At 40.9% G+C, this 20,146-nt stretch overlaps 1 long non-coding RNA gene across 1 annotated transcript in view; it reads right to left on the bottom strand.

Moving 5' to 3' along the window:
- Positions 1-20,146, bottom strand: part of LOC137852946 (uncharacterized) — a 32,513-nt gene that overhangs the window by 1,656 nt on the left and 10,711 nt on the right. Inside the window, exon 2 of the long non-coding RNA XR_011094083.1 lies at positions 19,630-19,697. This is a non-coding gene — a long non-coding RNA (uncharacterized lncRNA). The remainder of the gene's footprint in view (positions 1-19,629; positions 19,698-20,146) is intronic.

The raw sequence follows: 20,146 nt of genomic DNA, 5'->3' as shown, positions 1-20,146 counted from the left end.
ATCCTGTCTTTACTTTTCACCTGCCAGCTCTGGCTGTGCACAGCAGTTAAACGCGCCACGCTCACAGGCTGGAGCTATTGTCTTGTAGGACTTTTGTTTAGTCTGCAGAAGATGGCTGCCTTAAACAATAATAATAAAAAAGAACTTTGTATTATCAGAACTCGTGCCAAGCAGCAATAAAGCATTTTTATGGCTTTTGGATTTCATGTGAGGTTCTGATCTGTAGCAATTACCTCCTTCCAGCACGTGTGCCCCCTCTTTGTGGCTGACGGGGAACGTAAAGCCAGGAAAACTGATACTGGTTATGCATGAGCCACTTCAGTGTGACCTATTGAAGGCACATTGGCTACTCCTGAGGTTTAATCCTCACTTCTTCACCTGGGCAGAACACTTACAGATCTACAACAACTAATTGACCGTTTCTTTCTGCTTTTTTCTCTTCCTAGAGAATATGATCACGTCCATATCTCACTGGCACATGCCTTCATGAGACCAACAACAAAAAAAATAGTGAGTTACAGGGGGGATTGGTTTGGTTTTTAAATTTAATTTCAAAGCCTATGAACATCAGGTAATAATGCAATACATCTGAAACAGAATTAATGCGCTCCAGATAGAAACAGAGAATCACAGAACAGTTTGGGTTGGAAGGGACCTCAAAGCCCATCTAATTCCACCCCCCTGCCATGGGCAGAGCCCCCTCCCAGCAGCCCAGGTTACCAAAACCCCATCCAGCCTGGCCCTGAACACCCCCGGGGATGGGGCAGCCACAGCTTCTCTGGGCAGCCTGCTCCCATGCCTCACCACCCTCTGCATAAAGAATGCCTTCCTTATATCTAATCCAAATTCACCTTCTTTTCATTTAATGCCATTACTCCTTGTCGTATCACTACGCTCCCTGACAAAGAGCCCCTCCCCAGCTTTCCCATAGGCCCGGTTTAGGGACTGGAAGGATAACATAGGGTTATTTGGAAAAATATACTTCCTACAAAAAAAGATGTCTCTATTTGTGTCTAACACTGGACTCACTGCTGAAATTGGTATTTTAACAGGGTGTTGCATGTATTGTGTTAGTCTCTTACCAGGGTTTTCATTTTTTCTTGCTATTTTAAATATGTAAATTAGTATAAAAGGAAAAATATTTTGCTAAAAGTTCAGACCCACTAAAAGTAAATATTCAAAGTGCTGTACACTGAATCTCTTAAATGATTGCTGCGTGACATTTTCAGTGTATGACTAATTTGTGACTTTCACACCTCTTATCCAAATGATCCTAGATATCCTTGGCTTTTGAGAAAGCTGGAAAATGCATATTTATTCCAAAGACAGGCATGGAGAGCCGCAATTCTTTTAAATCCAGGACTCAAATCCAAGCTCAGAGATTTAACCCTGCAAGTTTACCTAGCAGTAGTTTGCACCAATTTTTGCAAACCCAAATTCCAGATAGCTGTAGATGTGAGCAATGCCATGGCAAAACTGAAATTGATGGATTTGTGCGTTTCTAACAAATCTCAGCAAAGAGCTCAAAAAAAAAAAAAAAAAAAAAAAAAAAAAAAAAAAGTGTTATTGCAATGACACCTGGGGAAAAGGAAAAAAAAAAATACATGCAAGTGAAACCTTAGAAAAGAGTTTGAACTGAACCCTTTCTTCTTAGCTGAGACGGATCATTCCAGAGCAATACTTTCCTCCAGGATACCTACAACTGCTTAATCTGTTCTGTTTTGCAGGGGAAACGCATCTTTTCCAAATGGCTGCACCGAATGTAATTTTCCACGCAGGTTCAACAAACCGCAATTACTGACATTTCTCCTCCCAGCAAAGAAGGTGAAAGTTAAGTGTTAGTTTGCAAGATGTGCTGAGCCATCATTAACACGACTGCTGCTCTGCAAAGGCACAGCAACAGCAATTGCTGTTCAGTCAACAGCAAAATGTTTGTTTGCTGACCATCTGAAGTTACAACAAGTAGGCAGGTTACTCTTTTTTAACATTAAAATGAGAAGCACAATATTTGACGTAGAGTTTTCATGCAGGAAGAAAACATAACTTAGGGAGATGCTTATCTCTACTATTGCTGCTCCCCAGCAATAACCACAGAATGTGGTATAGAAAAGCCGACAGGATCAGATTAGGATAAGGTTACTTTATTTAGTGCCTACAATTTTAGAAACAACTGGCGTTTCTGCTGAAAGTCATCAACAGAATAATGTCAAAGTTTCACTGCATTGACACCAAGGAAGTTAGATTTACACTGCAATGTGATGAAGAGGAACTGTTACCAGCTATCTCTGAGCTGCTGCTTGTGTTTATTACAGAGAGTGTTTAGCCAAGAATCAAGACTAGCAGTTCTTTAGTGAGGCTCTCATAGCTTTTTTTTTTTAAAAAAAAAAAGCTGAAATAGTACAAACATTTAAGAGAAGATTTCTGAAAGCTCAGAGGTGACTTTCAGTGGAATTCATACCTCTGAATCACGTAAGAACCGTAAGGAGCTTCCCTGGGAATTCCAGGGGAATCTTTAGCTACTTGCTCAGTGTGATTTTTAGGAGAAGCGTTCACTTACAAGTCAGGTTAGCAGATTGAAAACACCGCTCCCTGAGACATCGCCCAATTTTACAGCAGCTGTTACCTTAAGCCTTCGTAGTCATTCAGATCTAGTTGCACTCCAGCAGTCCACTGAAGGTGACAGCTTTGCACAAAAGATTTACTATACCATACTAATACAATTAAGCCTTAAAGCCCAGATCCTTTAAATTATTTCAGATGGACAGACTGTCAGTCTGTACAAACATCTGTTGCAAGAGGCCTCCGTCCTGCAAGGGTTTATTGATGAGAAACAGCTTGCAGAACCGGAGCCTACCTTTGTGTTTGAGCAAATAGGTGCTGAGGATGTTTTACGTGCAACAAAACATCACCAGTGGGCTAGCTGCTGAGCGATCCTTTAAACCTGCTGCTTGGAATTCCTCAAAGTTCTGTCTTGTGACGTTTTTCTGCTGCTTTTCCTCCAGGGGAATCAGTCCAAGGGACGGTCCAGGTTACTGCACCACAGCCCATGAATCAGTATCACAACCAGTGAGTGTGAAATCATAACCCCAAATTAATGGGAGCGCTAAGCAGGCCGTTTACAGGTAGTTCTCAGCTCGTGAAAGGCCTCGTCTTTCAAACTGGGATGTTCTCAGTTCTGCCCAATTTATTCTAGTTTTCACTTAGAAAATACTTGGAAAGCTGAAAATGTATTACAAGTTATCGATAGTTTTGTACAGTCGTATCCTTTTAAGTACTGTTGATATAAAAGGACTCTCTTTATATATAAAAGGATATAAAAGGATCTCTCAATACAGCAATTCCTGTCTCCTACTCTGGCTGCAAGCCATGGGGAAGGAGCAAGATAAATTCAATTAACAGCTAACTCAGGGTTTTTGTTTGTTTGTTTGTTTGTACCAAACAGAACACTTACAGAATAAGCCTTTGATCTTTGTTTTTAGAAGCTGAAATCTTTGTTTTTCCTCACCTCTTTCTTTTGTTTTCTTGAAACAGGAGATAGGTTGGGGCTCTGCAACCACTTGGCAGAGAAGAGAGGAGCAGAGGCGGGGATGCTGTCCAAATGTTCTCTCGCTGTGATCATAGTTAATAAAGCTTCTGTGTGATCCAAAGCTGTACTTGCATTATTATGCACTTGGAGTCCCCATGTCTCCACCCGGACTAATAATTAAACACTGCACATTTGCTTAGATGCCTATCTAAGGCAGTTCAGCTAATCTAGCTCACTCCAAAATCCAACAAGCCTCAGCTCTGTCCAATCTGTTTTCAATCGTTCCCCAAAGTTCCCCCTCATGATGCGATTTCCTTCCTAGAAGCCCACATTCACATTGGCTCATTTTCAGATATCCTTCATCCTTCTGTACATTGAATTAATTTACCCCCCTTAATTCTAACCATAACAGCGCAAGACCTCAGGTTCATATTTATCACTGGCAAATTCATTTTTTTCTGCAGATAATATATATTTTGACACTCAAAGTGCAACTAAGTAAACGCAGGGAGTACTCCTGTATGGCAGGAGTTTTCTTGTCATTCCTGCTGAAACAAGTAGAAGTAGAGAGTAGTACTCAAAAACTTTGCACACTTCCTTCTCATGATTTTAGAGACTAGTGGAAGAAAACTGTAAACTGCAGAGCTGAAACAGAGAACAAGTTTTATCAACTTTATGCAATTCAGCTAAGCATCTACACAAACACGAGTCACTGGTACAGAGCACTTCAATCTCCATCTGCTCTTTCTCTCAGCAGGGGTTGTTTTATGTGGCATAGCAAAGAGAAGGCTTGGATGTGGGAAAACATCATGTTCTAACTAATGTTAAGCACTTCTGAAAACTGTCAGAGGTATCTTTCTTCGATTTTCTGTGCCTAAATACATGTCAAAATATGACCACTGAGTGCCACCAACACTTCTAATGGGACTTCTACAAGGTAAAACGGGAAAGAAAAGAGTTTTCATAGTGATGCACACTCTGCAAAGTTACATACAACGGGCATTTAAAGATTTAAGCTCAGAAATACAGTGCAGGCATGTCCCTCTGTGCTCTTTGGGCATGACGAGCCATTCCAAGATCCCACAGTTACCACATACGACTTCAATACACGCCCCCAATTTTAAATTGCAGCATTGTTTCATATGCTAAGCAATATACTCTTATGCAAAGACATTACATAAAAGCTCATTAGTATTTATCACAAACCAGTTGCTTTCCTGCAAATATGTCAGCCAGAAAAAAAGGACAGGGGAAGGAGCCTCCTTGCAAGGCTGCACAGGTGAGCATGCCACCTGTAGAGAGCAGGGCCCTGCCTTGCAACACGCACACTGGCTGCTCAGGCCAGGCCTCAGCTCCCCTCTGGGACCTCTGCAGCTGTGCAAACTGCTCTGCAGGCTTCTCAGGTGCCACAGCAGCTCCGTGGGAGCATTAAGCAGGACCCAGGCAAGAGAGCTTGCTTTTCATGAAGCAGAGCAATCCTTCTCCAGCCTCCAGTCCCGCAAGGTCATTGCCTTGGTGAAGAAAGAAGGATGCTGAGCTCCTCAGTGAGGAACTTGATAACTCGTGACACGAGGCCCCAACCTCTGAGTGACTGGTCAAACAAATGTCCTTACTTATGTGTGCAGCCTCTGCGACACCAGTGCAACTTCCTGTGTGAAGAAATTACTTTAACAAGAGTTTGTTAAGAATGGGAAATCTTTAAAAAAAAAAAATAATAATAAAAAAAATAAAAATCCAATTCTGGTCACAGTAAAAGGTGCTGATATGAGAACAATGCACTGTGTCTCAGTATATTCTCCAGAGCAATGCCCTTTATATAATGATCACGAGTATAAAACACTGGCTGTGACTACTTATGCTTTTGTTTTGATTTGTCCCCGTCTGTCTGGGAAAAAAACATTCAGTACTGTGTGCTTTCAGTCAGCTCAGAAGTGACATTTCTGCTACCTCAAAAAAACCCTCCAGCCATGCAAAATCTACTACTAGTGAAAAGACCTGGAATGAACCTATAAACATATTTCATAACATGAACTGTAAACTACGCAAACACGTGCTCTGTGCTCCAGCTCTCCATGCAAAAGTGAACTTCTCTTCAGGTTTGCAGTCCAACATTCAAAATCAAAGAAAAGGTAAACCACTAAGCAGCCAATGCAGTTGCAATGTAGTACAACTGACACCTGATGCTGTCAATTTTTTTTCCCTCTCCACTAACTTCATTCTCTTGTTTCCTTTTGCCTGCTATTTGAAAAGACCTAGGATAGGATTTAGAGTTGACGTGCACACAGTCACTTATTCTTTCACCATAGGCTTGACTCTAAACAAAGAGCTAGCAACAGACACCATCTGTTTTGACAAAAATAATGGCACCTTTCCTACTTCTATAATAATCCAGTTGCCAGAGAAGGCTCAAAACCAATAACTTAAACCTACAAAAAGCAGACATTTTCAAGAGATTGATGTGGCCTCTGACATAAGTGAAAACTCTGCAGTTATGTCCCTACCCCAACTGTACCTTCTTTCCTGGTACCATTATTGCTCCTGTAGATGTCTAGTTCTCATCACAACAGCCCATTTCCAAGTCCAAAAAAATGTCTGCACTTGTTCCCCCACAGCTTGCAAAAGAGTTGACAGGGTAACAGCTAGCAGAATTGTTCCTATTATAAGCAGAGGGATTTGTGAAGGACTGTGACTTAGGGTTTGTATGAATATGAACCAGGATCTGCAGCATTTGTATGAATGAATGGGTTAGTTGGTAACATCTGAAAATACTTATTTCTTATCCTGGCTGAGATGCAGTCAATTGTGTCAGAAGTATGCCGCAGTCTGAGTAAAGCAACAGAGAAATGGCGAAATAGATGAACTACAGGACAACAGGAACGAGCAACAACATTTAAAGCTGGGTGGCATAAGCACCACAGTGCTACTGCAGATCACAGTAGTTTTCTCAGATCTCACCTGTTTTCTCAGTGGTCTACAGATCCCCAGCTTATACCAGGTAACTTACTCAAGCAAGAAGATCCGAGTGGCTGATCATACTAGGCACATTCATTCCACAAGAAATACATAGAATCACACAATGGCCTCAAAACCCACTTCTTTACCTCCTAGGTCTCAGCATTATTTTAGTGTCTAAGTACCAAGCAAACCCCCTAACCTACTTTGAAATTACCTAGTGGAGCATGTGCTCCAGTTTTCCAGGGAATAAGCAAGAAAGGAAATGAGGTCTGCTTTACCCAAGAGAACATACGCGGTGAAAGGTAGCGTGCTGCAAGAGGTAAAACGAAGGCCACATATCTTGCATGCTCTGAGAGCATTCATGCTACTATAGCTCCAGCCATGTGTGCATCTGTGGCTCATGTCAAGCAGTATGATGCTACTCTTCCTCCTTACTGATGCAGAAAAGGTAATTCTCTAAATGTTTTTTGAACCCAGGAGAGATCCTCAGGACTCTGTATTCCTGTCCACTTCCCATTCCTAACCCAGCGCCAATACTAACAGATCATTTCAGAGCATTAATATCCACAATGTACCAGTCAGATTCCCAAAACCCTGCTTTTGCCCAGAACAGTTCACAATGCATGCAATAAAAGGACATGGGATAGGCACACCTGTCCCACTGGCCTAGACAAGGAGTACACAAGTTTATCTGAAACTTGTGTAATCTTCCTCTTCTGGATGGAAGTACCCCTAATCACAGCTGGCTCCCTTTGGCAGAGGGATTCTGATCTCTCACATGCCACAATAAAATGGGGTAACTCTGCTGAGATTAGCTGTCAAAGACAGTACTTAAATCTAAATGTACTATCTGAAGTTTGGAAAGTAAACCAATCTTTCTTTTAAAAAAATAAATGTCTTAATTTGGATACCAACCCTTCCTCTCCAACACAGGTAAGTTTATGCAATGAATCGAGACTGATCTGGAGAGTCTTGTCATAACTCCTTCACAACTCATGACAGTTAAAGAAAAACATTTTTTCTGCACTTTGGGAGACTGTGTGAAATGTTACATGTTTATCCAAAATAAATAAAACCTCTGAGCCTTTATAAGGAGATTTCTTGCTAGTGAAGTATTAGTAATGCTGAAAGAGAAGACCAAATAGCTGTCCAAACAACCACATCAAGCTGCATTCACATTTATGTACAAACACCACACAAAAATGAGTCAAAATATCATGAGGCAAGAACCCGGCATAGATCTCTCTTATGTGGGTAACAAAATATTGTCTCGTTCTGATTGTATTGTCATATGGAAAGGGAAGTTTTAAAGGCAAATTATGTTTAATTTAACTTGTGTTCCACTTTTAGAATTCTATTATGACTTTTGATTGCAGGAGCCCAGGTGAGATCCATGACAAGCCCAGCCGAAGTTTTCTAAAAGCTGAGCATCACCAGTTCCATGGTAAAATGCTGATTCATCCGTTTGGATGAAGCAGGTGGATCACAATGGTGACTTCACCAGAAGCCATCAGGCAATTTTACGCCAAGAATAACAATTTATTTCAAGGATATTCTTTTCCTTATTGAAGGGAAAGAAATGCATGAAATGACAATAACAGGCTAGAGCTTGGATTTCACCGTCTGCCAGCAGATAGATCACAGCTGTAACTAGAGGGAAAGTCACCTTGAAGTGTAATGCAATTCCCAGACCATTCAAGGTCCAGAAGAAATCCATTTACAGCTGAGAACTATATAAATATCGCAAGCAAGAATGACAGGACAGTAACATGAGAAGGTGAGAAAAGAAAATGGACTATTAAGAGAAGGGAAATGAGGAAATACAGCTCAGAGATTTGTTGTTTGCAAGAAAAAGCAGTCATGAATGAAGCCTGAAGTGGGGTTTTGACATTTGAGATGCTCCGCCAGGAAAGGGAATGCAGCATTACCCACATCTAAGAGATTTTCTTGCTTTTGGCTCTTCATGATTTCAAGTGGAAGCTGGATCCAATAAAAGGTAGTGTAAATATAGTCTTTTAAAAAAAAAAACTCAGGAGGAAAATTATAAATGCTGGTATAAATGAGAACAGAAGCTTTTATTCGATAACCAGACATTTACCTGGATAATTCACAGATATAGTTCTCCAGTTACAGATATATTCTTGCCTGGTCCAAATCAGAGTACTCTTCAAGCCTTATTTGTGCCCTTCGAGGAAGTGCTTAAGGGCCGCTGCAGCTATGAGAGGTTTCAGGGGCTGTGCTTCAAAAGAGCCTCACCTGGCACTCAGGAAATAGAGGAAAACAAGAACAGGGAAAAAGAAGGAAAAATACAGTAGATACTGAGAGAACATTGTGCTAGCTCCTACATTAGTTACCCCAAGACTGTGAGGCAAGTCAAGCATCTTTGGTTAACATGTTAGAGGATACCAGAGCAAGGTGACTGGCTGATTTTGTACAGGCTACTAAGCAAGTGCTTTCCTGACTACCTGTAAGCAACAAACAACATTGTGTACAGAACGATTCAGTGAATAAATAGCAACAGACAACTGAAGAGGCCTCTTCCATGCTGGGAATTTGCTAACAAAAGTTGTAATGAACGGCAATTAAGTTTTGAAGTCACCAAAAGAAGGATTCAAGTTGGAGCTGAATCCTCTTCAATAATGTACCAGTTTAACTACATTTGGAAATTCAGATTTTGGTTGTAGGTAACTTGCGTAACAAAATTCTGTATGAGATCTTATGAAAGGGAATATGGTATTTATTAAAAGAATCTGACTACACTGGCTTTATTTACTCATACTCCCCCACTTATATACCCACAAACACCGAGTATATTTATCAGAACTTTTTATGCTCCAGCTCTGTTGCCCGTCTTTTTAGCACTTCATCTTTGGGTTAGTTACTTCTCTTTGTTTAAATGAAATCACACATGAAGTTCTGTAACCATTATCGTATCTTTCCTTTTAACCCTTGTTCTACCATATTCTCTGGAGTCAGCACAAATCCCCACCCCTCCCATCCCAATCTTAATGTAGATTTGGGATTTATTTATTTTATTTTTTTTGGGGGGGTGAGGAATGGGGGTTCTTTTGTTTGTTTAGTAAAATAACAACATGTTCAGTACCAGAAATAACTGTAAAATTAGCACTACAAGCTGCAGTTAGAAGTTAGGATATACAAAAAAATCAAAATAAACACATAAGGTAGTATTTGTGATGTGAGCACAGAAAACAACAAACTGTTCTTCACTGAAAAAAGTCTACTAAACATTTGTCCCTTGGAACAATTTTGGACATGTAACATTGTTCAAAGAAAAAAGCATGAATTCCAGCCACTAAGTCTGACCTCAGTTTTTCAAAGTGTTCCAATGACCACAAATTATTATGAAACAAGTGATGCTAAATTTCCTTTTATGGAAAAATATGAATTTTGTTCAAAGACTACACTTCTGCATATAATTTTATCAAAAACTACAGATACAGCATGTAGCATCTCCATAACAGCATTTCATTCATTTCATCTGTCCAGTTCTTTGTTTTGGTGGAAAAAAAAAAAAAAAAAAAAAAAACTCTACATGAGGAATAAATACATAGCAAAGCTTAAATCCCCAGCAGAGCCTGGAGACAGCAAGGTAAACAACAGTGCCAACACTCTGTCCCAGTGAAGACATCTGACAAGCACATTAGTCACAACAGGCATGTTTTATTGATTATAGACTGTCATATGACAGTCCTTCTACTATTTATGCACAATTAGCATCAAGTTTCATCCTGGGCTATTGCCACTTCAGATTTTATTTTACTTGGATCTCACTACACGTGAATGTATCTTCAACAGCTGAATTCCCCAGTGTGAGAACAGTTTTTTTCTTGAGACTGATGGGATATATTGTCAATGAGGGTATAAAGACACCACAATCCATAATTTGTGCCTTTAATCTGCAACCCATACTGAAAAATGTTCTAGATAAAGACACAGATGTGAAGTCAGATTAGGGCTTTCTTTGGCTTTTCACAGAAAAAACAAGACCAAGTTAATACTTGACAATGTTAACTTGCACCTGCATTATGGCCAGCTCAGGAAAAAGGCAGGCTAAGCCCTGCCAAATGCATGAGTAATCTCAAAAGAAAATGGCATGGGTGGATCAGAGCACTCTCAAAATGCAGGGACTAGGACCCCTGATTATTAAACCACTTTCTCAAATGATATCATGTTAGTGTCTAAAAACACTTGAGAACCCAGAATGCCAGACAGGGGCAGTGAAAGTCCACAGGTAGCTGTTTGGTGTCCTTCAGATTTGAAGCAGAATTTAGTTTATGGTGTCTCTAACAAAACAAACAAAAAATCACATATGAGCCTTGTGTGCTAGTACTTGGATTCAACTGTTTTAGAGTCTACTAGAAGATGTCACATTATACCATCAAATTCCATGACATGTGGGTATCATAAATACAATTAAAAGAAAAGCTTCAACTGGCACTGGTAGATAAAAAGGAGACACTAACCTAAAGGAAACCCAGGCTCGCTATTTCACAGACCCAGCCTTAGTTCCATGTAGATTTAATCAAGCTACTTTTAGATACTCTCTCTTCCATAAAGCTTTTGTAGTTGTTTTATCACTGTAGAATTTGACTATCTTGCTCTTTTCCCTTCGCTGCCCTGCAGTCACTGCTCTGCTAAGCTTGGGGGCATTTAGAACATCACAGAAGACACTGTGACATGAGAATAAGACCAGGAAACAGCATATAACACCAATATGCTAGCAGCACAGCTCATTAATATTCTGTATTTCTATAGGAAGCACAAACACTACGAAACATCTTTGAACCTCAGGGTCTTTTACATTGCTGTGACGACTGTGAAGAATTCCCCGAAGAACTACAGAAGCATATGGCAGGTAAGAAGCTAAACCCAAAATGTTAGGACACGGGAAGAAATCTGCATTGGTCTTCAAACTTCCTGACTCCAAGTACACATATACGAACAAAAAGGAGTTAGTGTGTTTTAAAACAACTGGAGGTACGGTATTCATTTTGTACTCAGAAATTTAAACATAACATTAACAGCTCCTGATACAGTAAAGAGTAGTGAAAGGCGGGTTTTTTTTTGGAGGGGATAAGGAATTTAAAAGACTTGAAGTCTTCCATGCACATGCATGCAGTTATTTTTACTGAGACAAATCTACAAACCTAAGCAAGATTTCTTCTCAGAGCAGTGGTTGAATATGCAGACAAACTCAAAACAATTTTTACAGTCTCCAACTGAGAACTGGTGTTAGATCACTGCCACCTCTCCTAAGTAGGTCACATAGTCCTCCTAATCAGTACTCATATGTTGTTCTTTTCCTGTGTCCACTCATTGGCCAGGAATGGATTTTAAGTTAAATTCGTAGTCAAAATATAGTGTTGTGAACTGCAATAGGGAACGTTACTGCTAGAGGCGACCTTCTGCAATCTCAAGGCAAGCTAAACAAACCATCCCCTGCACGTCGCTGCCGCTCTGCCAGGCTCCCACTAAACAACCTCCTGTACACAGATAGTATCCAAGTTACTCGGAAAGCAGCCTGGGCTAATACTGGGAACAAACTCCGTTGAAACGCAGTTGTGAGAGAGGTCACATAAATCATCTCTAGCAGCATGCAAAGGGGCTGTTCAGAACTGGAAAGGTAATGTCCATTTGCATGCTATTTATTTTTTACTCTGCCTTAAAGCTTGAACAAAACCCTCAAGAAATGGAAACCGACTGCCTTCGAACACCTTCAGAATTTGCTCAAGGTAATTCTAAATAGCCAATCATCCTCCTGGTTACCTGTCTTAATAGAGCCATGAATTCATCTAAGGAGCATGTTGCAATATCACCTTTAGAGTGTCACACTCCGCGAGGCTGACATGTCTGTCTGTAGTCAGTCAATACTACAGAAAATTTTGTGATGATGCTACTAACTGTTGCCTGAACTGAGAACCAGGTTTTCAAACTGAATGGTAATTTGTATCTGAGGCCCACAAAAGAGAAGGATAGAAAGGGAAGAGATTTTCTTCTCTTTGCATTTTAGCCATCTGGTTGCTGGATAAAAAATGATCTTTCCACGTGACATAACTGGCTGCTCTGTTTGATCAGGTTCCCATACGGCAAAGAAAGTTTGAGGGGTTATATGCCAATGTTTGTGCCTGGAATATTTTCGCCCCAGGGGTTTCTCAGAAAGCATACTTCCCTGCATGTACCAAGACTTCACAACCAAGCATCAGATGTCTTATTTATTTCAGTCTTCACTGGAAAGACTGACAAGAAACTTACCGAAGCCAAATCCAGTTTAGGGGCAGAGATTCAGTTCAAAATACTCATTTTATCTGTTTCATTGATATGGGAACAGGGCTGAAGAAAAGCTGTCAGAGTCTGTCCAAATGGTCAGAAACAAAATACAGGAGCTACTTTCCAGTCTTGTCTTCCATTTGGTCACCTATGGACCTTATCACTACAGTATTTTATGGAACAGATCATAATGAAGGCCTAAAGCTACGAATCTCATGGGTAACACATTATGATTAGTGTAGAGGTTTGGAGCTGGGCTGATGACCCAGCTAGATCATCAGTCTAGAAGCTCCCTCACTCCCTTTACCACAGAAAAGCGGGTACACATTTCAATCAGCCTGAATTAGCCTGCCTAAAAAGCTGTCTTTGTGTAAACTGTGGATTAGAAGCATTGTATAAAAGCATGGAAGTAATGTTTGAAATGCTGCAGTTATTACAAAAGGTTGTCATTCACAACTCAAGTGATATCTACCTAGACTCAGTGTTAACACCGCCTCACACAAAGCAGTGGTGTCCAAAACATTAGCAAGGTGATAAATACTATCTCCTAGTAGTTTGCAAGACATTTGTGGAGTACATTCCCAGATCTTACATGGTTTAATTTTGAAGTCTGCTACCGGTGTGTTCTGACCAGTACAGTAATGTACATCTACGGTGATGATCTACACTGCTGCTATTTTGTATTGTCTGCACTGGATCAGAACATCAGGATTCAGTCACCAGTTAGCGATACAATTTCCACGTACTTATAACCACACTGGTTGCCCTTTATTTTAAATTAGCCTGAACTAATGTGGCCTCACTGAAACTTTGAATTGTTCCACCTCTTATCTTTTCTGATAAAAGACTTTCTACACACAGATGCACGTATTCAAACACACCATAAAGTATGTCTGTAACACTGGGTGTATCTAAGGAGAAGAGCCAAACCACCTTCAGCTACACCACAGAATAGATTACTCCTGGTTTAGGTCTCACGAGGTTCCAAAGATCCCTAAGATCCTGACCACTTCATCTTTCCACTGCCTTTATAAACTGACAGATTCATAGCTGGCAGAACTGATTAGGGGGTCGCTTAATCTTTTATATTTAATAAAGAATTGTATCGATCATTACAAGGTATGCAAAGAGGAAGTCATATTTAGCAGTAAGGAATTTAACATACTGGAACGGCTGTGGTATTGACTGTGATAAAGGCTGCATTTCATGAACAGTTTGGAAGTGTTTCTAAGGGAGCTAGATTACAGGAAAAGAAAGGATAGAAAAAACCTAAATCTTCTTTACTACTGAGTAAAGAATAAAAAGGTAATGAATAAAAACAAAAAGGTAATGCTCATCCTATGCTAAATGGAAATTATCTCCCAGGTTAATTTTGTGTGGAACTTGAGTGAGAGGTGAGTTCGGTACATGCATACGCAATGCGAGATGCCTGGGCTCTGTCTACACCACGCAGCAGTTTGTCCCCAAGCCATGGGACATGGCTGTGGGTGACTAACCCCAGCTAAGCAAGACTGGCAGGGAATGGGAGGGTCTTGCAGTTGAAAAGAAAAAAGGCCAGAGCCTGATCCTACCAGAATCCCTCATGATGCTGATTAAGTCATTTGATATATCTGACCTTTCATTCCTTATCTCCTCAAAATGGGAACAATAAGGACACCATGCCTTGTAAATTCAAACTACAGGCTTTTTGTTGCAAGGAAAATGATGGCATTTACTTTCATAGTATCTCTATCGCGGGCACTTGACTCTAGGCAACACCTGCCAGAATGAGAGCTCAGTCTTCAAGCACTGTTGAAACATGAGCAACAACGTTCAGTTTATGAGAAGGAGAAATCTATCCTTTCCAAAAAGCCAGACCCAAAAGATGCTGCATGACCCCCCAGCTCCAGCTGTAATTGTAACATGAACATCACGAGGTTGTTCTTCCTATACTTCCTTTCCACCTTGGAGGTTCACACTAGTTAATGAAACCTGTTTGTATGTGTAGCACACTCCTTCAAAATGCAGTGGGGAATTATTACCTCATGCTGGCCAAACAATTCACTGGTCTGTTTACAGAAAAACTGTGCTAAATAGCTGGACTGTTGTCATGACCCTTCACCCAGATCTTTTGATAGTAATGAGAATGCCATGCAAAAATAAATGCCAAAGCTTAGAGAGCGTCCCTACTAAAAGCAGCTAGTGGAAGGGGAAAGACAAATAAATTCCATATTATGCTTAGCGAATTAATTTATTTGATAGACAGCTCTTTCTTGGGAATGAATGAAAAAATCACTTTAGCATTTACTGCTTGTAATGAATGAAAAAATCACTTCAGCATTTACCACTGGTTACTGCTGCACATCCCTCTGAAACCTGACTAGCTTCAAGCAGATATCATTGCATAACCGTGTGCACGCTCTGATACAACGCAGGAACAGACAACAGCTCCTGAACTCAATTCCGAGTGAAGCCCCTTCCAATTGCTGCAGATCGCTTTTCTCTGAGTCACACTTGCTATCGTTTTTCTGCAGAGCTGTCATGCTTAAGACCATGGTAATTTACATGGAACAAGTCCTGGTAAAACAGCATTGCAGAATCTGACACTGTACGGAACAAGTTTAGATTAGAGTCATGAAAACAAATTTCCCTTATCATAAGTGTGTCACAGATGACCCCAAACTCTCCTCAATATTGAGCAGGGCCTTTGCAACAACACTTCCCAGAGCAACAGCTAGGACTCACAGGCTTTTCTACACCGAATCTCTCCAGCAAGTATCACGTTTCTGAATGAGTGGGGCATTTCTTGCAGGAGAAGCGATCCTCAACCCAGCTACAGGCTGTAAATTTCCACTGCACCTCATTGTGTGCCGCCAGGCTGGCTTGACCTTTCGGCAGCACGGCCCCTGCCTTTGTGCCGTGTTTATGTGCATTCCAGCAGCCCTCCGCGCTCCCTGGGCAAGGTTAAAGCTGGGGGGACGAGGAGGAGGAGAGTCGGGGAGACAAAAAGTAAGGGAAAGAATTCAAACGGCAGATGCAATCCGGAAGCGAGGCGATATGCTACTCTGTCCCTGCTACAAATAGACGAGGCTGATTTTGTTTCCAGTGGAGTTTGCCTTGCAGGTATCATAAAGCAAGGAGAATCAGGCTCTCTGCCAGCTGTTTTGTCATGACCACAAAGCACGCTGAACACGGCTCTTTTCAACCAAATCCCTTACCTAATCAGCACATGTGGACCTGTGCCGATTTTGTGAATTATGGCCCTAAATGCAGAGCCCTCTACTGCAAGAAGTAAAAATGTCTGGAAAAAAATAAAAATAAATAATTAAAAAGAGAAGCAGCAGCAGCTGTGAGGATTTAAGTAACTGCCACGCACAAATTTTTGGTGACAGATTTGTAATGAAGGATGCACGTATTTCTCTCTTCTGTCCGTCCTACCACCAAACCTGCTCTTATGTGGAAAACCCAGCTCCCATCACCTCCTGTCAGCCCCCTGGGCCAGGAGCCTGAGCCCATGCTGCCAGCCCCACCACTGAGGAGTAGCCGAAGAGGGGCAGAGCCACAGGAACCACACAGCTGCCTCCAGCATCCACACCCTGCCCTGTGCTTGGCTCTCAAGTCCAGTGCAAGAGAAACAAATGGCTGCTTTGGACACTTCTGTCATCCTCTACCGCTTTCTCTCACCTTGTTACCGTAACGAGGCTCTCTCAAAGTGTCAGACCCTGTGCTAGGCTTCTTTAGCTTCCAGCTCAAGACTATAAATCACAGGAGCAGAGTGAAGCCTGACTCAAACTTTGCTGGGCTTTAAAAGCCAGCTGCCTGCTCCCTGCTGTCCCGGGAGGGGAAGGGGGATGCCACATCAGGTATGTGAAAGACTTGGCTGTATGAGCAGCAGCAGAAGCCATTCAAGGCTCAAGGAGGAGCTTGGGATCACCTTTCCGCACTGATACTAAAAGTGGGGCTGTACAGTCAATATGGAAGAAGGCAAAAAATACTTGATGAAATTTCACTTTGGTGGGACAGGAAGGCTTGCCTCTAGTACTCACAGCTAATTCCATGCCTTTAGCATGTTTTTCCTCGTTGATATTAATTCCTGCGATTCTGAGATTATCATTAATACTCTCCTATCTTCTTCCACAGGTTACTTAACTTGTCTTAACCTCATGACTGAATGATAGAAGGTATAAAGATCCATTGCACTCAGCTCTTCATAGCTTTCTGCTGGTCTCCATCATGCTAGTCTCCTTCATGCTGTCCCCCCAGAATGAAATAAACTAAGCTGCATGTTGACAAATCTAGGTCAGGAATTGGTTGGTGCATCTTTTCTTGTCTCAGCAAGGAGAAAGACTGCTGTATGTCATGAATTTTTCTGCAGATGTATTTACAGCAGTGATAGTCCTTGGGAACCTGCTCTTGGAATTGATAGGAACCTGCCACGATGGCAGCCTGTCTAGAAACAGGTATCACTTTTAACATCTTGCGTAAAAAATAAAAATAAAAATGCCAGTGAAACAGCAAAATAGAAGATACCATCAAAAAACGAGGGCTGCAAACAGAATGAAAAGTAAACATTAAAAAATAAAGAAAAAAAAAACACACAAAAACATAAAAATAGATGGACCTACTAGAAACAGCCTACCTGTGCAACTATTTAGCGTTCAGGCAGTGCCCCTGGACTGGAAGGACCCCAGGCACTACTGAAAAGAAGCTAGCAGTGGCATAGTCAGCAGGCTACACTGCGGCTCCATTTCATTCCTTGTGAGAAACACTTTGTTCTCTCAAAATTATATATATATTTTTTTCTTTGTGTGGGTGGGATGTGGGAAAGGGTGTAGAAATTAGAGAACTCCAAGTAAAAAATTAGTCAAAGCTTCAAAGATATGCCCACCCAGGCGGATGGATCAGAGAAACATACCCAGCAAAAGATAAACTGTCTTCATGCCTGGAATTCCTAAAGGATGATCTAACAACTCCTCTAATACGAGAAAAGCCACCAATACACCTAGGCTGGGGGGCATATGCAAGAGGGCTGTACTTTGCATTGACACAACCATTAAGTGAGGAACAAAGGTGTTTCAGTGAAAAGGAAACCTGGTCTACACCACATTAGAGAAGCTTACAAATATATACACACAGCACATGTAAGCTGTGTGGGCGTCTCACCAATTACAACAATGACAACCAGACAAATGCAGAGAAAATACACTTCTAATTTAAGAAGAATCATTGATTAGTGAAAAAGCATTCCATATTTGAAATGAATTAATTGTAAACTAGGTGGGTGGTAAATACTGGTCCCCGTTAAGGCTCTTTTCCTCCAGTGAACACATGCAAGTATAGTGTGAATGTATTTTTAAGTCTAGAGAACTGGATTGCATTGCGCACCATTTGGAACTCAAGCCAGCAACACCGTTATAGATCTATTGTTAAAAACACACCATTTTTCAATACCTGTGATGCAGTAGTGCCTATAAGAAAATATTTGTATAGATGATCCAGAATTTGGAAGTTTGTAGTTTTCTCCTGAATTTCAGGAGATGACAGACAAATCACACTTAGTAGAGTAAATATAAGAGTTAGCTTCAAAACTAAGAAGCAGTTTCAAACGTTGCACAGACTAACTTTTTTTATTCCACTAGTACAAAGTTGTATAGAATTAGATTCCTGCCCAAAACGTGTCTTAATACTTCCCATTGTAGTGAATCTAAACCAAATTCATAATATCTTACACATAAAATAAAGTAATATTATTAAAGTCATTACAAGCGATAGTAAGGAGGAAGGTAGGAATTAGAAACTTTTTCCAGTTTAGATGCTGAAAGAATGAGATGTGAGAGCCCATCTAACCGATATTTATTTGTACTACCTAGATAAAGACCAGATAATCATTACAGGAAATAAATCAGCTATATTCAGTTATCACAGCAATCTCCTACAAGGAGATTTTAGGTGGTAGACGCATACCCAAAGAAGCACAGAAAAACAGGACCAATCCAACCAATGTCTTGTTGGGCTACTCCCAGGCCCATCACACAGCCATCAGCCCTTCAAAGGCCTATCTCCACATACCCAGGGAGGCTCAGGTACACAAGGGCAGGCAGTGAACAGGAGTTACAGCTGAAAACCACCTGGTTCAGGCCCCTCCCAGGGCTGTCCCAGCAGAGCCATCAGCACTAGTGGCCTAGGTGTGAAACCCATCACACCCCAGCTCTCCAGATCACCTTTCAGACTCAGGAGGGTTACTGCCTAGGGATGTGGGAGGCATTGTGGAATGCAGGGGAACACGGGATTTATTATGGGATGTTTATGGGAGGAACTGTAGGAAGTAAAAGAGAGGGGGCTAGGTGATTTGGAGAGGAAGAAGCATGGGAAAATTGAGGGGCAAGAGGATTAAAGAGTGCTGGTTGCATGTACATAGTCTGCTGGTTGGTGTGCTTGTCTGGCGATGCCCTGCACCTCATCAGCCTGTCCTACCTTATTCAATCCTATTCTCTTTCCCGTGTTAGGGACCTTCCAGTGAACGTGCATGTGAAAATACAACTGCTTGCAACTGGAATAAGACCATGAGGGGAAAGCAGCTGCAGAGCTTCCCTTCTCTCTCAGGCTGAATGACACAATTTCATCTATTTTCCTCCAGCTGTAGTAGTGACCCCACCACCCCCCAGTGAATTCCAGCAGTTTGAAGGAAGAATATATAAAGAAAATTTAAAAACTTCCATGCAGGAACAGAACGTTGGAACTCAATTGACTTTAAACAAGACTGATGGACCACTATGTATTCCATCTGTATGAGCTATTGCTGTGTTACAGCTCTTATGATCAGTGCAATAATTAACTTTCCCCCCCCCCCCCATGGATATTCATGTTAACTGTGCACTTACTACAATTTATTTTCCCAGGTATAGTAATCAGTCATGAAGAAGAAAAGGCAACCATTTGAGGCATCTACCTGCAAATACAAGAAAGACAATTTGAAAAGCTGCAAGTTTTAATAATATCTTCATATTTAATGCATTTTTTGTGCTTATATAAAATCCTATCTTTCTGGAATTAATACTACCTTTTCTTAAATATTTAATGTTTAATACAGTAAATTAGTTCATTAAATTGTAATTCAGTTTTTGTACCTGTGGTTGCATCAGGAAACTTTCACAAACATACACATTAATACATATATACCTACACATTTAGACAATTCCAAATTAACCAAAACTTAAAGGATTTGAATATACTGAACCTCCCTAAAATTTATAGACTTAGATAACCAGTTACAATATGCATCAAAACCAATTTAAAATATATTAGCTCTTTATACAGTAGTTTTCATTAACAGATCTCAGGATTTCATAGAAGGCCAATAGGTATCTTACAGACAGAGAAAACTGAAGCAATGTGAGG

The sequence above is a fragment of the Anas acuta genome, chromosome 3 (assembly GCF_963932015.1).
Source record: "Anas acuta chromosome 3, bAnaAcu1.1, whole genome shotgun sequence".
NCBI lineage: Eukaryota > Metazoa > Chordata > Aves > Anseriformes > Anatidae > Anas > Anas acuta.
The sequence above is the reverse complement of the archived record's forward strand: the minus strand, read 5'-3'. Positions and strand labels throughout refer to the sequence as shown.